Here is a 20491-nt window from a genome sequence, read left to right on the forward strand (position 1 = left end):
TTTCCGGATTGTGGCACCATTAAGTGTGATAAATACAATAAGAAAAATGCTCAAATTACACGATACGGCAGGGGGACGGAGACGTCGCTCGTTACGGAATTAAGGCCGATCTAATGGCATACGAATGAGGACAGTAAGATGAGGTTTGTTTAGTATTTTTATGTGGTTTAAAACAGCATTGATACGGATGTAGTCTGATGCTCGGAGAGATCGAGAGTGAGGAAGATGACGAGAGCCGTCATGTGGCGTAACTAGGAGACCCACGTCCGTCATCCGAGGCCAGCAGCTGTGCTCATGGGGCCCGAGACGGACGGGTCTGGCGACAGATGTGCGTGATGGAAGCCGTGCAGTGCTCCCCAGATGTGGCGCCATCTGCTGGAAGGTAAAGGAAAGACAGGTAGCGGTTCACAAAGGACAAACCTGCACACGAGCGTGAGATAACAGACCAGCCGCAGAAGAAGGACGTGGCGCTGTATCTCTGACATGTGCAGTACTCAGCATGGAGTGTCTCTAATGCGTGTCTGAGCAGAACCGTAATGCTGCAAAACACCCTCCATCTCCAGGTCATGCTGACCTGTGTCACACGTGTTTGCATTTGTTCCCGGTCCCGTGATTTATGACCCGGCTTCTCTGCCCTCTCGCAAGCCATCAGCCCCACCCCCAACACCCCCCCGGCCCACGCGCTCCCATCGATTCCCATTTATATCTGAGCACTGCAGGCAGGGTAACGACTGGCCAGTGACGACAAAACCAGACAGACAGACAGGAGCAGAAGAATCACACTGGCCACCCAGAAAATGTCAGTGTTGATTCTGTGTCTGCGGGAATCCAAGCAGCAGAAAGCGACACTGGGGAGGGAGCGGATTTGGAGATGGAAGGGGCATGAGCCCCTCCCCCCTCGCCCCCAGGGCCACCCGTCCCAAGTGTGAGTTACCATATTCCTGCTGTCATGGCATCCCATCTGCATTAACAACCCTGCACATTTGGCAATTAACAGCCAGGGGGCGTCAGAGAGTCCGGCAGCTAATGGGCGGGAAATGAGGGACGCAACTCCGTGACCAGACAGCATCGTGTAGATGCCGCTCCAGCATCCTCTGCCATGCCGCATCACCAGAGCTGCCTCAGAAGGTGGACCAGGTCCCACTGTCCAAATGTCACGTCTCCAGTGATTTCAGACCCCTGACCTCTGACCTCTAGTCTCCGCCCCCTCCTTGTTTACACTACAAGCGGCTGCAGATTTTTTTTCCTTCATAATTTATTCATCTTCTACTCCTTTCTCTCTCTCTCCTTCTAATCCAGATGTTCATCCACCACCCTTTTCCTGTTGAGGATCCGAGAACCTTCTGGATCAAATCTTGAACGTGGAACCAGTTTGCACTCCTGCATGGTGCTTCCACCCATTCGTGTGCTGATGGTGTGAATCTTAAGGCTAACACTGTTTTTAAAAACCTTGCTGAATATCGTTCCTTCATATTCCAGTGGTCAGATGACCGTCTGCTTGGTATTTAGAGTTTAATGTGTTTGAACAACTTTAAAAATAGACAACATCTGAAAATAAGACTGACCTCAACCTTACCTCTCTCTGCAGAAGCAGCGGCAGGGAGCCTATCTCAGTATGTGTTATTCTATTCATCACACGCACTCACGCAGACAGATTCAGCTCCCAGCCAATGCCAAGTTGAACAGCACTCCCTCCCCCCACCACAGAGGGCGCTCTAACCAGAGACACCCCTTATGACAGCCATTATGGAACGACCCCAACACAGGTTCCCCACAAACAGGCCATGTTACTGTGATTTTTGTTCATCTCTTGAACACAAAACAAGCCCTGTTAATTCAATGTAATAAACTCCTCTTTTTATTTGCATTACTACAGAAACGTTTACTGTATTCCCTCGAATAAAAAGTGGGGTTCAATTGAAAGCCAAGTCTGAGATAATGACCGGGGGCCTGATCAATATAAATAAATAAAGGCATGGCCCCAAATTCATGGTGGGGGGAAAAACGAAGGTCATTCATAAAAGCTTCAAAAGAAGGGAAACGCTCGTACGCACATTTATACGAAGATTTAGGGATTTATAAACAAACAACATAAATAAAACATAGACTTGCACATTTACAAACAGTCCAGTTGCTCGAACGTTTTGGAAGAAACAGAAAAAAGCTGGAACAGAAATGCGTATCTAAGCTGCATTGATTCAGTTTTAGCTCGCGGTGAAATTTGCGTTAATAAATACAGAAACATTTTTGCGCACACTGACATTTTCTACATTCGCATGTAACATTTACTACAAATATGCCCAGTTTTATTTGCTAACAAATAAACTTACAGTATGTTCACCCTTTTGAGTACCTTCATTAGCGAGGAAATGTCATATTTTTCATTGATGAAAGTAACCTCCTCTAGCAGGTATAACAGCAGAGAAAATTTTAGGCATTCTTTCTACGTGGGACGATAAATACTGCTGTGTTTCATGGGATGAAACAGTTAACTAGTGCGTTTAAAGCTTAAGTTTTGAGTTAAAGGACAGCCTAGAGTGCGACTCTGCCATCACCACACAACCAGCTAATAGGATGTCAGACATGCGCTGTTACACTCTATCCGTGTTATAAAGGAAACTTTTTTACTTAACTTATATTTTCATTTATAGTTGTTCACTCAACTTTCCAATGCTTAACAAGAATAAAAAAATCTGTATTTTATGAAAGTGGTAAAATCCTGAGATGTGCAAAAACGTTTGACTGCACTGTATCTTATAGACAACTAACATTCAGCATTTGATTTATTGCTTTAAATGTATTTCGTACAATATAAGTCAAAGGTTGGATACTGTAAGGCAAGGCAAGCTGTGATGTTGCTTGTTTAGGTAATATCCTAGTTTTTCAGTTCAGATTTTGCTTGCAGGTACATCTGATAGTTATTACATATTTAACGCTGCTGTAAAAAGGAATGTCTATTAATGTTAATACCTGAATTATCTTATGTGCTGTGACACCTTGGCCTATTTGCTGCAAACTCCAGTACATGACTGGTCATGCTGCACACAAGTTAAACTGACCATATGGCATTGATGCAAAGTTAACTTCTAAGACTACACTTTAGAAATCAATTACTGCTACTGTTAGCCAGCTGTTAAAATTTCGATGGCCTTGCAATACTGTAATGTACTATTACACAGCTCAAGAGCACATTTCCAATAAGTGTAGCCAATATGCTTTACAGGGTTCAAACTGACACAACGGTAGCGTTTGACTGATTCATATATAGAATTTTTAGTAACAGTGTAATGCAGTAAAAGAGAGAGAATTAGAAATAAATCCTGCCTCCAATATAATCCTGCCTCAAATAAAGGCTTGTCTCGTCCGCATCTTAAGACCTGCTTCTGATACAAGGCTGACTCAAACAAAGGCCTGTCTCTTCAAGGCTTTGGTAAATAAAAGCCAGCCTCTAATACAAGCCTGCCTCAAATAAAGACCTGTTCTTCCTGCGGTTTTAGTAAATAAAGGCTTGCCTCTAATACAGGCCTGGCTCATATAAAGGCCTATCCCTTCATTGCTTAGGTAAATAAAGGCTTACCTCTAATGCAGGCCTGCCTCATATAAAGGCCTATCCCTTCATTGCTTAGGTAAATAAAGGCTTGCCTCTAATACAGGCCTGCCTCATATAAAGGCCTATCCCTTCATTGCTTAGGTAAATAAAGGCCCCGGCCATTATTACAGGAAATACGATACATCACATTTATTTGTCAGATGCTTTTGCTCCATCCAACATACAAGTGATGAAAGCTTGGGGTCAGGGAGCAGAGTCAGGGAGCCAGTGACACAGGGGCAGCTGAGGTTAGGGGCCTCGCTCCAGAGCCTAACGGTGACATGATTACTCTGTCAGCTACGGGATTCGACCCCATGACCTTGCAGACATGGGCACTGATCCCCACCCCGCTACACTACACATATCCACACCTCTGCCCACCCTCTGTTTTTTCTCTCTCTCTACCTCTAAACCTCTGGTCAAGCAGGAGTAATTAACATTCAGACCGAATCAAAATCAGAGGCCTTGGCCAATCGGATGCTGCCGATCCATGCACGTGGAAATCGTGCACATTCATTGAGTCGGGTGGACGTCTGGGGTTAACTGTGCGGACTGTAGGGCTCTCTGACAGAGGTCCACGTCCACTGTGGGATGGTGGGGCTGTACATCACGAGGAGTGGGGGGGGGGGGGGGTTAGGCAGAGAAAACGTGACACACGAAGTGGGGACAATGTGAAACTGTTCAACCCCCCCTCTCCTGTCCACGGGAATTAATGAGGCCAGGAGCGGCGTGCTAAATCAAAGAATTAATTTGCCCCCCCATGCGCCGTACACGTCTGACAAATCCAATTTCCGACGCTCCAGCCAGCATCCACTGCACCCCACTGAGCACAGGACTAAGACCAGCTACTTGGGGGGGGGACTTATTGTTTCTGGGGCCCCAAAAAGTCACCCCCCCCCCAGAGATAATTCAAAAACTAAATCAGGGACTTGCGAGCTGAGTCAGAAGATAGCATCTAGCTAGCTTCAGCATCTCCTAAATATGGAACAAATTTATGAAATATTCAGTGTAGTGACTGTTTGTGACCAACAGGGGGACCCCAAACCCCGAGGGCCCAACACAAATGCTTGGGGGAGGAATCCATCAAGAACTGTCCGGAAAAATGAGCCGACCTGGTGGCGAGCTTCCTGAGGTGCTGCTGAGGATCTCGCTCCCGCCGGAGGTGTGGTACTTTCCGGAATGAGAGGAAAAGGAAACATTTGGTGCGACGCGCATTGGGGCGCCTGGGTGCCCAGCTAGGTGTCATCAGCTGCCCCATCTGCTCCCGGCAACTTTTACTCTTGAAAGGGAATCGGCAGCAAAACCTCTCAGCCTTGTTCTTAACGAGCTGCAGCCCGGAAACTTCTCCCAGCCGCACCGCTGACCGCCACCCTCTCCAATTACGTCTCCCGGCCCCCTCCGACTGTCCCCCCCCCCCCCCAAGTCTGGCTCGGCTCCCTCCTGCTGGCTTGTCCACTCACCAGCGCTGGTAATTATGAAACACTGAGAGGAGTTAGCAAGACACTGCCGCAGGCAAGTACAGCGGGGTTAAGATGCAGCGCCCCCCCCCCCCCCGCCAGGTCTGCCTGCTACCCATACAGATGCTGGAATGGGAGCCCATTTACCCTGACAGCCTGCTGCTACAGGCCAGGAACCCTAACCCTAACCCTAACCCTAACCACAAGGTTAGCCCTATCTAAGATCCACAACACTGAACCTTCACATGATTTGTCCCACAATAGCCGTAATGCGCATATTTACCTGCAGCGGAGAGTCAGTAGCGGAGGGAAAGGCACCCGCACACACTGGCGGTGTGGGGAAAGGCCAAGAGAACCTGGCATGCCAGCGCAGTAGCAGGTACCGACAGCCAGGGGGAGCCCTCAGTTACTCTGCACCTGAAACAGAAAGAATGGATTAGAGAGCAGATTCCCCCAGTGCTTCATATAGGATGCTCCTCAGTTATGCAAGACCAGAGCAGCTTTCATCAGGAGTAATGAAAGCGATTTGGACTTGAGATGAGGTGGGGGGGGATGTTAGAGGGTGACACCTTCCCCCTCCTATAGGAAAATTCCTATCCTATCCCAATAAAAATGCAGTCCCATCCCAATCCCGGGGGAGGGGTGGGGGATTATTTTAAGATTGCAAACTTAGCTAATCAACTAGGCTACGGTTTTGCACCAAGTCTGATATCTCAGTAAGACCACAAACACAATTGCAACCATGCAGCAACACTCCCTGCAACTGAATCCACACTCGCCATGCACGTATTCTATCCCGAGACACGAGGACGCCTTCCTCTCACCGTGCGACCTTTCGCCTCATGCACAGTGCACGCAGCAGGTCGATCACCATGTGCCCGCAAATCCAAAACTACTCTCTTAACCTTCTATGTTTCACCTCACACACGTCTTGTCACAATTAACGTGAGATAAACGTCCATATTCCTAACATTTCGGTTTTGATTTTCACCAGGAGAGAGTCATTATGACCAGACATGTCTGCGAGAAATTCAGTGATTGTTGGTTGCTGTTTTGGAACATTTAGAAACATTTATAATGAACCATTTTGGGAACTTAAAAAGTCATGGCACAGCTAGCATTGTGTTCAAAATAAAGAAAACAAAGTTAATTTGCATTAGATCACCATCTAAAAACTGACCTGGTAATATAATTCCCTCTACCGTTGACTATGTTTCCTGTCCCCTCCCAGATTAATACTGAAATTGACTCGCATCCCGCAGGATTCCCGAAGAACTTTCAGCCTGGTGTATATGTGTCTCCATATCCCACACCAAACCACAGCAAAGAGGAAGTAGCCCACCAGGGGATTCAGCCCCCCCGTCTCACCACACTGACCATTTGCGACCTGAGTTTCTGGGTAAATAAATAGCTAGTGAGTAGCATTGGAAGATGCTAGCTAGCTAGCTGGTTAGCAGAACATGCCGCTTCAGCATCTCCTAAATAAGGAACATGATTATTTAATGTTTAGCGTAGTGACCATTAGTGGCCATCAGGGGGCGCAAACCTTGGGGTCCCGAGCGAATGTCTACTTCGAGTGGTGGTGAATACCACTGATGGTTACGCTTCTACCCATGGGACAGTTTGGGCATCAAACTTGTTCAATGCAGGGTCTCTTTGTCCTCCCCAGGTCTGGCTGCTTTCGTCCACAACTCTGTACTCGCTAATATCAGATGGGAGAGCCTCACTGAATGCAGCGTCCTCAGTCCTGTGTGCTGTCCATCTGAAAGCGCATTGCAGACGACCCAGCAGCACGGGGAGACCATGTACAAATAACCAAAATCAGGGCAAAAAGATTGTTCCATGAAAAAGACCTACGAGCAAAAAACAACCATTTCATCTGAACGAATAAATTAATTTAGCGTTTATTCCATCTGGCCCTGCGGAAATCCAGGCATTGATCGTTATGTTCATATCGAGGATTTGCATGCTCGTTACATTTCAATAAGCGAATTCCCGAACTCAGCTGAAACCCGCGGGAAATTATGCTGTTGAAGCATGTTGGACATGGCGGAACTAGGATGTCAACGCGAGACAGCTTTGCCCTGGAACCTCCATAAACCTACCAGCCCTCTTCAGAGATGGCAGCTGGGTAACTGTGTCTCTGTAAATACTGTAATACTGACCCCACGCAGCAGCCAGCTGAGGATGAGAGGGGCTTACAGGGGGAGGGTGCTGAGGTGGTACGCTGTCTCTGTGGGTGCTTCACAGTTCGAGGGCTGGCGTTTTGAATCCCATCCCTGCCCTGTGTGCGAGGAGACGTCGTGTTTTGTTGGGTTTCCTCTGGCTGTTCCGTTTACCTCCCTCAGTCCAACGACAAGCGCTTAGATGGACTGGCCTCTCTACATGACTCGCAGCGTGCGTTTGAACCCGTAATGGAGCAGAGACGAGGGTTTAATTTGTTCCCTTTAGAAGGAAAGTCTTAGCTTAGTAGGCTAATCCTCATGGTTACACTCACAGACAGTAACAGATACCGCAGTCGGTAAACAAAGGGATGTGCGGGTTTAACTGGCCTGATTTACGACGGATGGAACCACTGCAAATGGCTAAGGGGGGTGGGCAGGTGCGAATGAGAAACTGGATGAAACCACCGCAAATGGCTAACGGGGGTGGAGGGTACAGGGGAGAGGCACCCTACTCCTCAAAGAAGCACCAGAGAGAACTCAACTGGAGGCATGAGGGAAGGGGGCTGTGGATCAGCGCTGGGCCTTCACGGCGCTAATTAGCACTTAGCGGTGAGCTTCTCCACACTAACAGTCTCTACGGGGAGGGGGCCTCTTGGTCTCTCCGTTCACTTGCGCTCTTCAACTGGGTCAGAGGTCAGTCATTAGCAGAGACGCGGAGCAGCGCAAATGGCGGGCCGAGCTGATGATAACTGCACCGGTGACGTTAATGAGGACGGAGGATGGCACGAGCCGGCCTGTGAGGAGAAGCAGAAGCCTGCAGAGAGAGCCCTCACAAGAGCCTTAATTAGGATTATTGCTCTGATTCGGCCAGCCTTCAGAGCGAGATAATGCTGGACGCGAAAACCCCCGGGGCACCATCCGGTTCCACTAATTACGTGGAGGTAATCAAAGTGGCCAATCATCGACCCTTTCGTTAACCGAGCGCTCAAAACGCCATCAATTAAACGAGAGAATAAGCGGTGAAAGCACTTACAGGGAACCTAGGACCATCCACATTCCACAGGGACCCCGTGACGAACTCGCGTGGCAGAATATCATTTCACCACTTTACCCCAAAGAGACTTACGACTGCTTTGATGTGATGATGATCCACAGGCTGTATGTAGCGTCGTTGTACTGACGCAGCAGAGATGTTGCAGGGGCTGAATTAGCATGTAGCCAGAGAGTGAGCCAAAGTCAAACATTCCTTTGAAAAGGCTTAGCAAACGTAAGCAATTAGCAAGTTTTGCGTCGTCAGCATTTAGCGTGTCGCGAAGACGAACTCCGCCGAGCAGGAAGCCGCCGCGTGACACTGGACCGCTCACAGGAAATGCTTCTATTCATCTGACCGGTTCCCTAATAGCTGGATTTGGGCCTCGTCAAAGGGGGACCCCACCTGGGCTCTCAGTAGCTATTGGGGAAAAGCAGCTCATGCTCCTGCTGGTGACCCACATGGTCGATCTCCTCTCCTTCCGGATGGCTGGACACCCACAGGGGCAGCGTCCTCCTGATGTTGTGAACATCGGGTCAAAGAAAGCTGGTGAAGGACAGCCACCTATCAGAGGAGGGGGCGTGGCGATGGACGACGCCACAACACCAATCAGACAAAAGCAGGCGCCAAACACACGACATCCTCCGACTCCCACGTTTGCAATCCAGACACTGCTCCGCGGTATCCTGCCTCACATTACCTCCGGGCCTTTTCATTCCATCTGCTCCAACAAAAACAAATCAGAAAATATACCCCAAAGCGACTCAAGCATTACGGACATAAACACTGAGAGGAGGCGGAGAGAGTTTGGAAAGACACCCCCCCCCCGTTTTGCCCATTTCCCACGTTATGTAACCGGCGAGGTGTTCCGGAGCTTTCCAGGTTGTCACAGCAGCACTAAGCTAGCATTAAATTCAAACTTGCCATCGCACTTGGAACTTTCCGGGCTGCCTTCTCTGCCCCGCAAGATGGCGAATTTCTCCAAAGGATATTTATTCGTATAGACCAATGGGGGGGGGGGGGGGGGGGGGCGCTCATGTGTGGATCTTCGCCGACACAGTGACCAGACGCCATCCTGCCGAGAGCCTCGCAAGGGTGTCTAGGCAACCAGATAAGATTAAATGGAAATAATGAGAGTGCATTGTGTTGGCGCTGTACTGACGACACGCTGGCGCTGCACTGACGCTAATCGCCCGTTAATAGACTGATGGCGGGAATGCAGCGGGCGGTGGCGCGTCCTAATGGTCGCGTGAATCCCGACGCCCTTCAGGAACGTGTTTCAGTCAGACCGAACTGCCACTGCCAAGCTGCGGAGCACTAAATAAAACCCCAAACCTCCCCCTCAATCGCACTGGCCCAGCAAACGTGTCAAGCCTGGTTATAAGTTTATTCACAACAGCACAGATTAGACCGGCACACTTCCTGTGCCCATCGGCCCTTGTCAGATCCAGCCGCAACGCGAAAACAAGGTGGGAGGACAGGTGGTCTTAAGCTGTGGGGTCTCCCTGTCGCCCCCCCCATCAAACAGCTGTGATTTTCCATAAGCAGGGAACGCCCGGCGCATGGACTGAATGGTTACGGAGACTGGACTGTGCCCCTTCTTCTCTGATGCCCTTACCTTACATAAAGACAGGAAGTGACATTGTTTACACCACTGTTCTTGTTGTCATGGAAACCCAAAGACACATGACAGGTGACTGAGAAAAGTGGTTCAAAAAACAAATTAAAAGTCTTAAGGTAAAACTTGAAATGAGGTCGTTTTGCTGTGTAAGCATTCCCCTGCCCTACTCCTAGCTAGCTCCAGTTAGCGCCGGCTGTCAGAGGGGGGAGCTGTATACGTGACGATTTAGGTGGCACCAGCATCAGAAACACAATCAGGCACCCCTTGTTTCGTCTGGCCCCGTCTCCAAGCTGTTTGCCCCCTCCGTCTGCGCCGTAATTGAAAGCCACTGTGAAAAGGGCAACAGTTCAAGACTCCGGCTACGGCCGCGATACCTCACTCCAGAGAACCAGCCAGTTTGGCCTACCGTTACCATGACAACCCTCAGTCCGGTCACCATGGAAACGATGCTCTTTTCAAGCGAGGGAACACGATGCACGAGAAACCCTTCAGACGTCTGAGTCTATAGCTTCTTTAATAAACATTCGAAACGTGCCTTTCATTCGAGATTTAACAAGAACACCAGGCTAGGACATTCATTACAGAATGCTATACCCACACTTGCATGAATTCATGTGATTTCAAAAGGACATTTAAACATAAATTCAAGGGGGATTAAGAAAAGAATAAAATGATCAATTGCATCTACCGCCTAAATAATAGAAAACAATGTTTCTCCCAGTGCAGCTCTCCTTTTAAACAGAGCTGCAGCACGGCTGTAAGTCATGTAAATGACCTGCCAGTCTCTGATGTCCGTCCACACAAGATCGATCCAGTACGGGCCACTGCACTTGTGCCATTGATTTTTAGGTGGCATCAACAAATGTCGTTTGTTAGCGTAGCTCCATCAGGCTAACGCATGTGGAAAATTCCATCGGAAAGCCGTGCTTCACTGTGAGCTCTGTTATGGAAAAAATCACATTACGGACTATTAAGGACACAAATCTACGACTAGTGTAATATAGATTTCTTAGCGCGCGATTGCGACGTATTAAACCAATTTGAAAGGCACGGCCTGTCACATATTAGGCTTAGTAGCGGAGGCAAGCTTTGGCTAATCACATGTGCGTTCGGCGAGTCGTCTTGCCAGGGAAATGCCCATAAGATAGCTGAGGGAAAGCCGGGGTGCTGAACTTTCACCTCCATGACCTCGGGTTTGATGGAGGCCAATAAGCGTATCCACAGGTGCATGTAGTGCCTGGACGAGGACCTGGGGGAGCCAACGCGTTATATTCCCTTGACTTAATGCACCGTGGCCCCCTGGTGGAGAAGGACTGAGCACACAGGGGAGGCTGAAAAGACAATTACAATCCCCAGCCTCAGATCAGCGCTTTGCAACGGGAAAACATTTTCCAACCGTTAGCATTTTTAATTCAATAACTTGTATGGGTGGAGGCAATGTGTGCATAAGTGAGTTAGGCTTTTACGCCTGTAATCAGAAGGTCGCTAGTCTGAATCCCGTGCTTGACAGAATCAGAATCACTTTATTTCACCAAGTTTGTTACACAGACAGGGAGTTTGTCTTGGAGCGTGCACACATGATTGACGTGTAGCATATTAATACAAGCTAGACAAGTACAGATTATTTACAAATATTCAAGGAAACTAAAATCTAAGTAAATGATAAAAACAAGAATATTACAGCACAGTCCTATCACTGTTGGGTTCTTGAGCTAGATCCTGAACCCCCCCCCCCCAAACTGACAAATGGCTGACCCTGTGCTCTGACCCCAGGCTTTACTCTTACGTGTGTCGGAGTGTCTTATAGGACAGCAAGATGGGACATAGGAAATGAAGAATGCCAATGCACTTGTAGCAATGGCAGATAAAGCTTGAATTCCACTTGGGGATGGTATAGTTGGCCTGACCTTGCTGGGTCCTGCTGGGGGTCCATCGCATGGCCCCAAATCTCCACTTCCTCTGCAGACAAGGGCGATCCGCAAAGGTGGCTGAGTGACAGACGTGGGCCACATCGAGTCCACGGTGTGATGCCCAACACCCGGCAGACAGCGGGCAGTCCTCGAACGAGCCGCGCAATGTGACAGGCCAGGCGTCACAGGTGCTGATATTAGCCGCGGTCGGGGGGGGACGGACGCGCGATGATAAATGGCAGACACTAAACTGCCATGCCAGTGTGAGAAGATCCAGGCAGCAGATAAGAGGGACTGGGGCATATGGGGGGCTGGGGGGGGGCGGTTAGAAGAGGGCTCGTCTCTGAGCTGAAGCGGTCAGCAGGTAGACGGTCAGGGAGACAGACAGTAACAGAGACACAGACGGAGAGAGATAGACAGGAAGGGAGACAGAAACAGGAAGACAATGACAAGGGCAGACAGAGAGAGACAGACAGGTAGAGAGATAAACAGAGACAGGGAGACAGGCAGGGAGAAAGATAAACAGACAGAGACTGGACAGAAGGACAATAACAGGGAGATAAACAAATAGACAAGAAGACAGACAGGCAAACAGCCAGAGAGACGGGTAGAAAGACAGAAAGTGAGAAACAGGCAGGCAGACAGACAAGAACATAAAGAGACAGATATACAGACAGTCAGACCGATAGACAGACTGCCACTTCACGCTCCCTGCTGTCTGAGGATGAAACCGCCACACTGTAATTCCTGTCCTTTCGATTGCATCTGGAAAATTAATCACGGAGCACAACATGATATAATAACGAATTATTAAAAATGAGTCAGAAATTAAGGAGTTTCAGTCCACAGATTTAGACAAAGTTATCAAATAAGAAGAGTGTCCCTCCCTGAGACTGCTGGTCCGCATGTGCGGAAGGCCGGGGCTTTACTACACAGTATGACTGACTGTTTACCATGCAGATGACAATAAACTCTTAAATCTTGAATTAAGATATTCTGATAGTAAAAATGTCTAGGGTGAGTTGTAGAAAATCATCTCACTCATTCACTGGTCTAATTAGAGAGTGTAATAGACAAAATGATCATTCCTGTTGCATAAATTTTTTATTACTCTGTGGTCTAATAAAAAAAAAATCACTAACCAATCAAAGCGAAGGAATCGCAGACCTCTGATCACGAATGAGAAGGAAGTGTGAAGATGTCGGCCAATCGACGCCGCCCTTCACCAGACACACCCTTCGTCTAAGGTGTTCATTTGTTTACCTCTTGAGCGCCACTTCCAGGGCCTCATCTATCCTCCACCACCATTATGTAGCACAAGATCACGCTGGGGAACTATACGTCTAAACTTTCATTCTGGTGAAGTTTCCTGAGATCTTAGGGGTTTCTGGGGAAGAAGCTCTGGTCTAGTTTACAGTTCCTCCTGTCAGGAGCAGCCATCAGCCCCACGGTGATTAACAGGTGACCCACAGAAGAGGGGGAGTAACTCGGAGGAACCAACGTGCCCTGGAGCATCTCAAACAGCCGAAATGAACAGGCTGGTGGGCTGAGGGAGGCAGAGAGCACGAGAGGCAGTGGACGCAGCTCAGAGACCAATTTGTCAAGAAGGAAGATGCTGCTGCTGTCCCAGAGGCCGCCCACACAGTCCCGACTCATCAAGGAAGGCGATGACATCACTTCCTGTCCATCGGAATGAAGAAAACGTTCAAGACGTCTCTGTTTTTGCAACCTACTCGTAATCTGTACTCCTCCACATTGTTCCGGGGTTAATTCTTCCTTCGCTTTGTTTGCATTTCAAATTCTAATCGGACTCCGCGCACAACGTTCCAGAAAAGAAGCTCGCAAGCACGACTGTGTATTTCTGTGATAGATTTCGTGTGCTGACACTGCAGAGAGGGGTCTGGTATCCAAGGCACACAGGATGGGCCCCCAGCAGAGCGAGGATGCTCACACAGGCTTCCAACCACTGCCTTGCTGCAAAGGATGGGGGGGGTCGTGTGGGACACGGCTGCTGGGGGGGGTACCTCGTACCTGCACTCATTTAACACGCTCGTTTAACGCTTGGCTAGCCACCGGACGACGTTCGGGAAGCCTGTGGATTAATGCTTTTTTGTCTATGATCACTGGTATTGACTCTGCAGACTCGGGAAATGAAGTCATTGCTAATTGGAGTATTTTTACCAGGACTAAGCAGGATGAGAGTGGGAGATTAGTTGTGTAATCCCAGAGCACACCCTGGCCAGCAATCTCCGAAGGACCGAAGTCTCTAGCTGAAGTCTCTTCAGTGCTTTGGCATTTGGTCAAATCACATGTGGAGCATTTAACTCTGTGCTGGTGTTCTAATAATGAAGAATTAGTGACAGATGGGCAGGTGACCGGCACATGACAAAAATCACAAAGACACACCAGTGAACTGATTCAGCACAGAGTGAAACACGGTTTACCTCTTAAAGGGCCAGCTCACCTTTTGGAAACCATCCCGATTCTGCCTCAAAAACATTGCAGACCTTGATAGAACAGGCCCACATGTCTAACAGGAGGAGGTACAAGGGCCCCATGGGAGGGGGTTGCTGTTAGGCATCACTCCCGCCCACTTCAACCCGACAGGATCTGATAATGTGGCCAATAGATGTATTTAATTGGCAGGTTGCGATAATCTCACACACCAAGGGTTTCAGTACCTCGGCCCACTCAGGATGGCCTCATTAACCTGTTTACTGTTCCTTCCCTTATAAATAACCCCCCTCCACAGCACCCTCCCCACAGCATGGTCCCTAGCTGGTCCCTGTAGGCGACCTGATAGCACAGGCCCCCATAACTCACAGCCTGTTTGACGGCAGCACACACACACACACACACAGTCTTTTCACACTGCAAATTATTTGAGGTAAAACACCATATCGAGGGGAGGAAGCACTGATTATTCAGTATTTAAAATGAATGATTTGTACAATCGCGAGAAAAGCAAAAGAATGTCTCCTGGGCGACCACGTCCTGATGGACGCTAGCTGAGGGTATCTCCATGGTGTTGGGGTCTCTCTTTCAACTGCTGCACAAGCCCCTCCCACAGAGCATCATGTGACTTGAATATAAAGAAGCTGATTCGCCCAGCAGGGAGTCAGCAAGGTAAGCTTATGGTAGTTAGTGTTAAAGACGCGCAACCCTAATGCTGGGTAAGAACAAAAATCAAAAGGTATGTCAGCAAAATGCTAATTTGACAGGAACCTTCAAAAACAGACCATACCAGCTTCTAGCGTATATTTGTTAATTCCACAAGGGAGAGCGCAGAGACACAAACTCTCTCTCTCTCTCTCTCTCGCACACACACACACACACACACACACACGCACACACACAGACACACACACAGACACACATACACACACAAAGGAACTTCCACAGGACAGACAGCATAGATAATCAGACAGTACTCAGTACTCATGGCGTACTCCGTACTTGGGAAGGTACTCATTGTGTACTCGATACTTGGGACAGTAATCCCTCACTCTCTTCTGCGTTTCCAAGAATTCCACGGGACAATGAGGTGGTGGGGGAGGGGGTGAGCAAGACAGAAAAGTATGAGGTGAGGGGTATGGAGATAGCAAGGGAAAGCTCGACCCATGAGTTACAGCTTTAGAAGCAGGAATAGAGAGATAAGTGAACAGTAAGTCCTTTTGCTCACAAGGGACACCAGGCCTGGAAAGAATATGAAAACCATAGAAAGCATGAAAAGGGTGAACGTGAGAAGAGGAGTAAAGACAGGCCTGGCATTTCCCCAGAAGCACAAGCATGCTGCCTGTGAGCACCTCCCTTACACAGCGGCACTGCTCACCACCACCAGAACCATGCTGAGGTTTGGCGGCTCCCTTCTGGCCACAAACAGTCACTGCGCTAGGGGGGGCTCCAAAGTCATTTTTTTGATTGGAGCCCCAGAGGTGCTACCACAGAGTGATCCGAACCTCCTCAGGCCCTCGGGACCATCTCCTTGTGGGGGGGGGGGGGGGGTGGTTCTACAGCCGAAATGGCATGCATCCCCGCCGACGGGCCGCATGAAACGTCCTCTGGCTTTTCATCCGCAATTCTGCACCATTATCTCCGCCAGCATCGGGCAGGAAGGCAGCCCTCAAAGACCCGAAGAGGTTTACGGATGTGTCAGAAGCTATAAAGTGCGTCGGATCAGATATGCGTGCTCGGTGTCGTTAAAGACGTGAATTATTCATGAAGAGCAGTCGATGGCGCCGGCCGCCGCCCGGCACTGACCCTGAGCACTGAGATGTGGCTCCAGGGAGGCATTCATTCTGATTAGATCCACCTCACAGACAAACAGATAAAGCACAGATCAGATCCGTCCGTGTGCCAGGAAGGTTACAGTTAACGGGCATCTGTAAAGTAGCACAAATTGCATTAATGGCTTGTAAGCAGATCAACGCCCCCCAACCGATGCTCACATGTTTCCTTAACGTGTCAATGTGCAGTTTAGGGTGGCAGAGAATCAGCTCCGAAACTGGCACCTGACCTCTATTCAGTACCAAGGGTCTCTGGCTGGCCCTGGGCCCTCACACTCCCCTCTAAAATCAACCCCATCCCCTGGACCAGGCCAAACCCCGCAGCAGATGTGTGCCATCTTATTTGTTTTGGAGAGCAACGTAAAATACAAATTGGTTGTAAAATTGCCTCGTTGCTCCGGGGCACGGCCTGGCCACCGGCCATCTGCAGCAGATAAATTAGCGGGATCTGATTATCATGATTCGGGCGCTGACGAAGTCTGCAGAGGAGTGGAGTAATAAGGTCAGTGCATCTGGGAAGGGGGGATTTATATACAATCTGTCCCCCTGCTCTTTAGAGGAGAGGAGTCTGCCCTCTGCTGGCCGGGCATTGCAGATTAGCACCCAACAGGCAAGTGACCAAAACAAGGCAGTTCCCATGATCTTAGGAAGGCCAGCCGGAAGGACACAGGGCCACATCCAGTCCTCACCCAAATCAACTGTCCCTGGTAGTTGTTCTGATGTGCCCATTTCGTCCGTTATTGCCCAGCCGCTGTTGTAGCCTCTCTCCAGCCCATCGCTGGCAGAACCTCATTTCTAACAAGCCAACCTGGGTAAACAGGATGGTTAAATAAACTTGATGTGTGAGGATCCAGGGGACGCCCAATGGCTGTGGGCAGGAAGCATAAGTAACAGCAAGAAACGGACCTGACATCTCATCCTCGCTTTTAGCCCAGTGATCGTAAGGCTGGCTGAGGCAGATCTTACTACAATTAGTACCATTGCAAACGTGCACTTTTAGGGCGATTTTAATACCCAGCATCATTTAACAGGCCCCCGCCTCTTGGAATGCGGAAGTCTTGCCCAAACAGACACACACAATTGATATTAAGCCCCAAGCACATTTGGTATCAGTAATATTATTGCCTCTGCAGCATTTCTCCAAAAAGAGACTAGCACGAGAGGTTACCATGGCGGCCGGGGACACGGATACGCGACACACAAGCTGGGGGGGGAGGACGAGCGGGCTCGCAGAAAGGCAGTATGTTAATGTGAGTGTTGGGGTGGGGGGGGCGGTTTTGGGAGAGGTGCCGGATGAACGTCGATAATGAAGCAAGCGCTGCCCTCATTTTTTGTGCTGGGGGATGTAAACTGTGATCGGAAACGGGGGGCTCTTTAATTCCGGCTTTCTAAACACTGGGTAGGAGTGCAGACACATTATTAACCGTCTTCATTCAATTAGGCCGCCGCTGCAGCCTCTTTCTGTCTAACGGTCATTAAAAACCCCTGCAGAGGCACCAATAGATCCTATTAATTGATCCAATTAGCTCGGGCGGCACTGGAGAGGCCGCGGGGGCCGGCCTCGACCCATTTCCCATGCACCCATTCGCCACCCTAGCTCCCAAAATTCAGACTCAGGCTACGCTCCACAGTTCCCCCTAGAGGGTGTGTTCAGTAGTGCAGCTAGCCGGCTGTGCTGACAGGACTGTCAAATGGGCCCTGTTTCGGGCCTCTCCCCATTCATACTGCATACAGCAGGCGTCCATGACGGTAAGGCCACTCAGCAAGCGGGGCACCGTGGATGGGGCCAGTACACCTGACACAGTTCATGACAATGACATTAAGAAATGCGTAGCCTAATTCCATTCGTCACCAAGCCATGACATGTGACAGGATCAGTAAGTGTGCTATATCTATGGAAAAGTTACATTTTAAAAAACTCTCGGCTGCAATTAAAATGTCTAAAGTCATTTCTGGTGGCGCAAATGAGCTGGTAGTTCACTGGAGGAGAACTGAAAGCATAACAACAGAAAGCTGCGCATGTACACGTGTCCAGATGGTTTGATTATACCTGGATGAAGACAGTGGCCATGTGCGCTGTCTGCCGTGGCACGTTTACCTCACGCGCTGCCGTCCCCGGCAGCCGCGTCTCATTCCCGCAGAGCCGGATTCCGTGTCCAATCTGTTTTTATTATTATTATCATCATCGTCATCATCATTTATATTCTTTTATCATGAAAATCTTTTAAAACCCCCGAAGGCAGCCACTGAGACCGCATTGAATTATTCTCCGGCTAAGCCCTCATCTAATCGGGTAGCACGCAGGAGGAACCGTTCGTGTGGGCGGCGGGCGCGTTGCCTCTATCGTCGGGACAGACGTCGGGCTGGGGACCCGGGATTAGCCGTGTTGAAATGAAGACAATGAGCCCCGAGATGTGCAACTGCGCCCCCTGGTCACAGAACAGCGGCGTCCAAATAAACGGGCATAGAAATGAAGGCTTTAAACATGAAGTCAAGGTAGTTCCGAAAGAAAGGATCTGAGGCCATACCCTCCCCCCCAAAACTTGTCAGTGATCACTGAAAGCCGTGAAAGTAGTTCTTCGTCAATAAGCACTGTTATAACGTGTAAGATATCTACTGGAGATATCCCAGCATCAGAGACGGTGATGGTGCGTCTACCTCAGACGCCCAATGCAAGAGAAGAAATCAAGAAATAACTGGATTACATCAATCGAGGACAGAAATCACCGCCGAATGGGTCCTATCCTTCCGCAGACCCGGTCCCCTCTCCCATGCAGGGCAAAATTACCCATTCTGATCGGGTCGCACTGCACTAAAATGATCCTCCCTAATATCCCCATGAATATTTAATGTGGCGTTTAGTGCAACCCGAGTCAGTGCGTGCGGTGTTTTCATTCACCTCGAAGCGGGTCATTTTGCGCCTTGACTGGGGGTGCTGTGACTGATCGGGTTAATTCACGGATCCCGGGACCACGTCCCCTCCCCACGGAACCCCAGGTCCGCATCTGGCAGTTTTCCTCTATTAAACTATCCTGCACACAGCTGTTATCTCACCCGAACACTTAACAGTAGTCTGCAGTGCCAATATGGAAAATGTTCCCCCTTTTTTTGCTAAAAAGGCAGAGTTTTCATCTCCCTTATGCGCTGTTAACTTACACTATAACAGACTGAATTGCGACCTGGGTCCGTTGGGTTCTGAACAGCGTGTCTCACCGCTGCCATCTACAGACATCACCCTAGCACGACGTTTTCCAAAGGCGCTATATTATTCAGCGTGCAGGTTTAATCCTAATGCGTATAATAGTTCGCGTCTCTGCCTTTTCCACTTCCACATTTTACAAACGTACCTCCACTCCCCGTGTCCGGCTTCCTCTCTTTCCTGTGGCAAATCACTCGCGCTGGCACCCGATCGCAACACAACACTTGTCCTCCAAAAACATAATTATTAGACTTTAAAGCTGGCAGGATTTGCTGGCATTGATGGTTTGATTTTTGCCAAACGATTGCGCTGCAACTTTGGATCTAGCGGAGCGGAAGGACTGAAACGATTTATACACGCAAGTGGATTCAATAACATCTAAAACGAATACGGTGTATTATATCTCCAGGTGAACCAACTCGAAACAGTGAGAAAGACAAATAGGTGTGCAAACTTCACTGCACTTTTGCGCTGTTCATTTCATGGTAAACTCCCTGGTGTTTTTTCAACGGCGTGCCTAAAAATACAAACTGAGCTGGGTGTTTGATGTTAGGCCTACCTTTTACTACGCAGCAATATGAATATGTCGGATTATCACAGATTTGGTGGGGGAGGAAGGGGGGTTATTTTGCACCGCAAAAGCTGCAATGGTTTGAGTCGTGATATAAAGGTTACATACAGCTGGGGTGTCTCGTTGCCTGTAGTCACCGCTCTTGCCCTGCCTTCTGAGCACCTTATCTCGCGTTGTTCGCGAAATACTGTCCACAGCTGCGAAAAACTAGGAGGTGCGTGATTTTAAAATATGTATATTATTACATCGCATATGCGGTTATAGTTTCATATTTGCCAGGGAAACAATTATAGACGACCTGAAAGTATTTGAAAATGTAAAATAGCCGTACTGTTTAATTCAGGCAGACATTCATTTCCCTCTCCCAGTGCCTCGCGCACTTATGAGGCACATCGAGTACTTATAGCCTATGGAATAATTTATTAAGGCAAATTATGCAATTTCAAAATGTCAACACAATCCGTTCCGTCAGTGTATCTTCCAGAGGCTCTGGATGAGGGTCGTTCCTATTGCACCACCTCCTCCATGGCTGGGTCATGAGGGGGGAGGGGGCTGTCAGACCCCGATCAGTCACCTGCCTCCCCCCATTAATGGACACCAAAAGCATGTCCAGGATAAGTGGGACAAGATCCAGAGTGCCACGTTGGTGCTAGCAGTTAACAA

The 20491-nt window shown here is 49.0% G+C and overlaps 1 long non-coding RNA gene across 1 annotated transcript; it reads right to left on the minus strand.

Annotated features, from left to right (window-relative positions):
- Positions 1-241: 241 nt before the first annotated feature.
- Positions 242-20018, minus strand: LOC125727664 (uncharacterized). The gene is made up of 3 exons (XR_007388818.1): positions 19937-20018; positions 5330-5463; positions 242-372 (listed from the first exon to the last, which is right to left on the minus strand). It is a non-coding gene; the product is annotated as an uncharacterized LOC125727664 (long non-coding RNA).
- Between the last annotated feature and the right edge of the window lie 473 nt (positions 20019-20491).

The sequence above is a fragment of the Brienomyrus brachyistius genome, unplaced genomic scaffold (genome assembly GCF_023856365.1).
Source record: "Brienomyrus brachyistius isolate T26 unplaced genomic scaffold, BBRACH_0.4 scaffold110, whole genome shotgun sequence".
NCBI lineage: Eukaryota > Metazoa > Chordata > Actinopteri > Osteoglossiformes > Mormyridae > Brienomyrus > Brienomyrus brachyistius.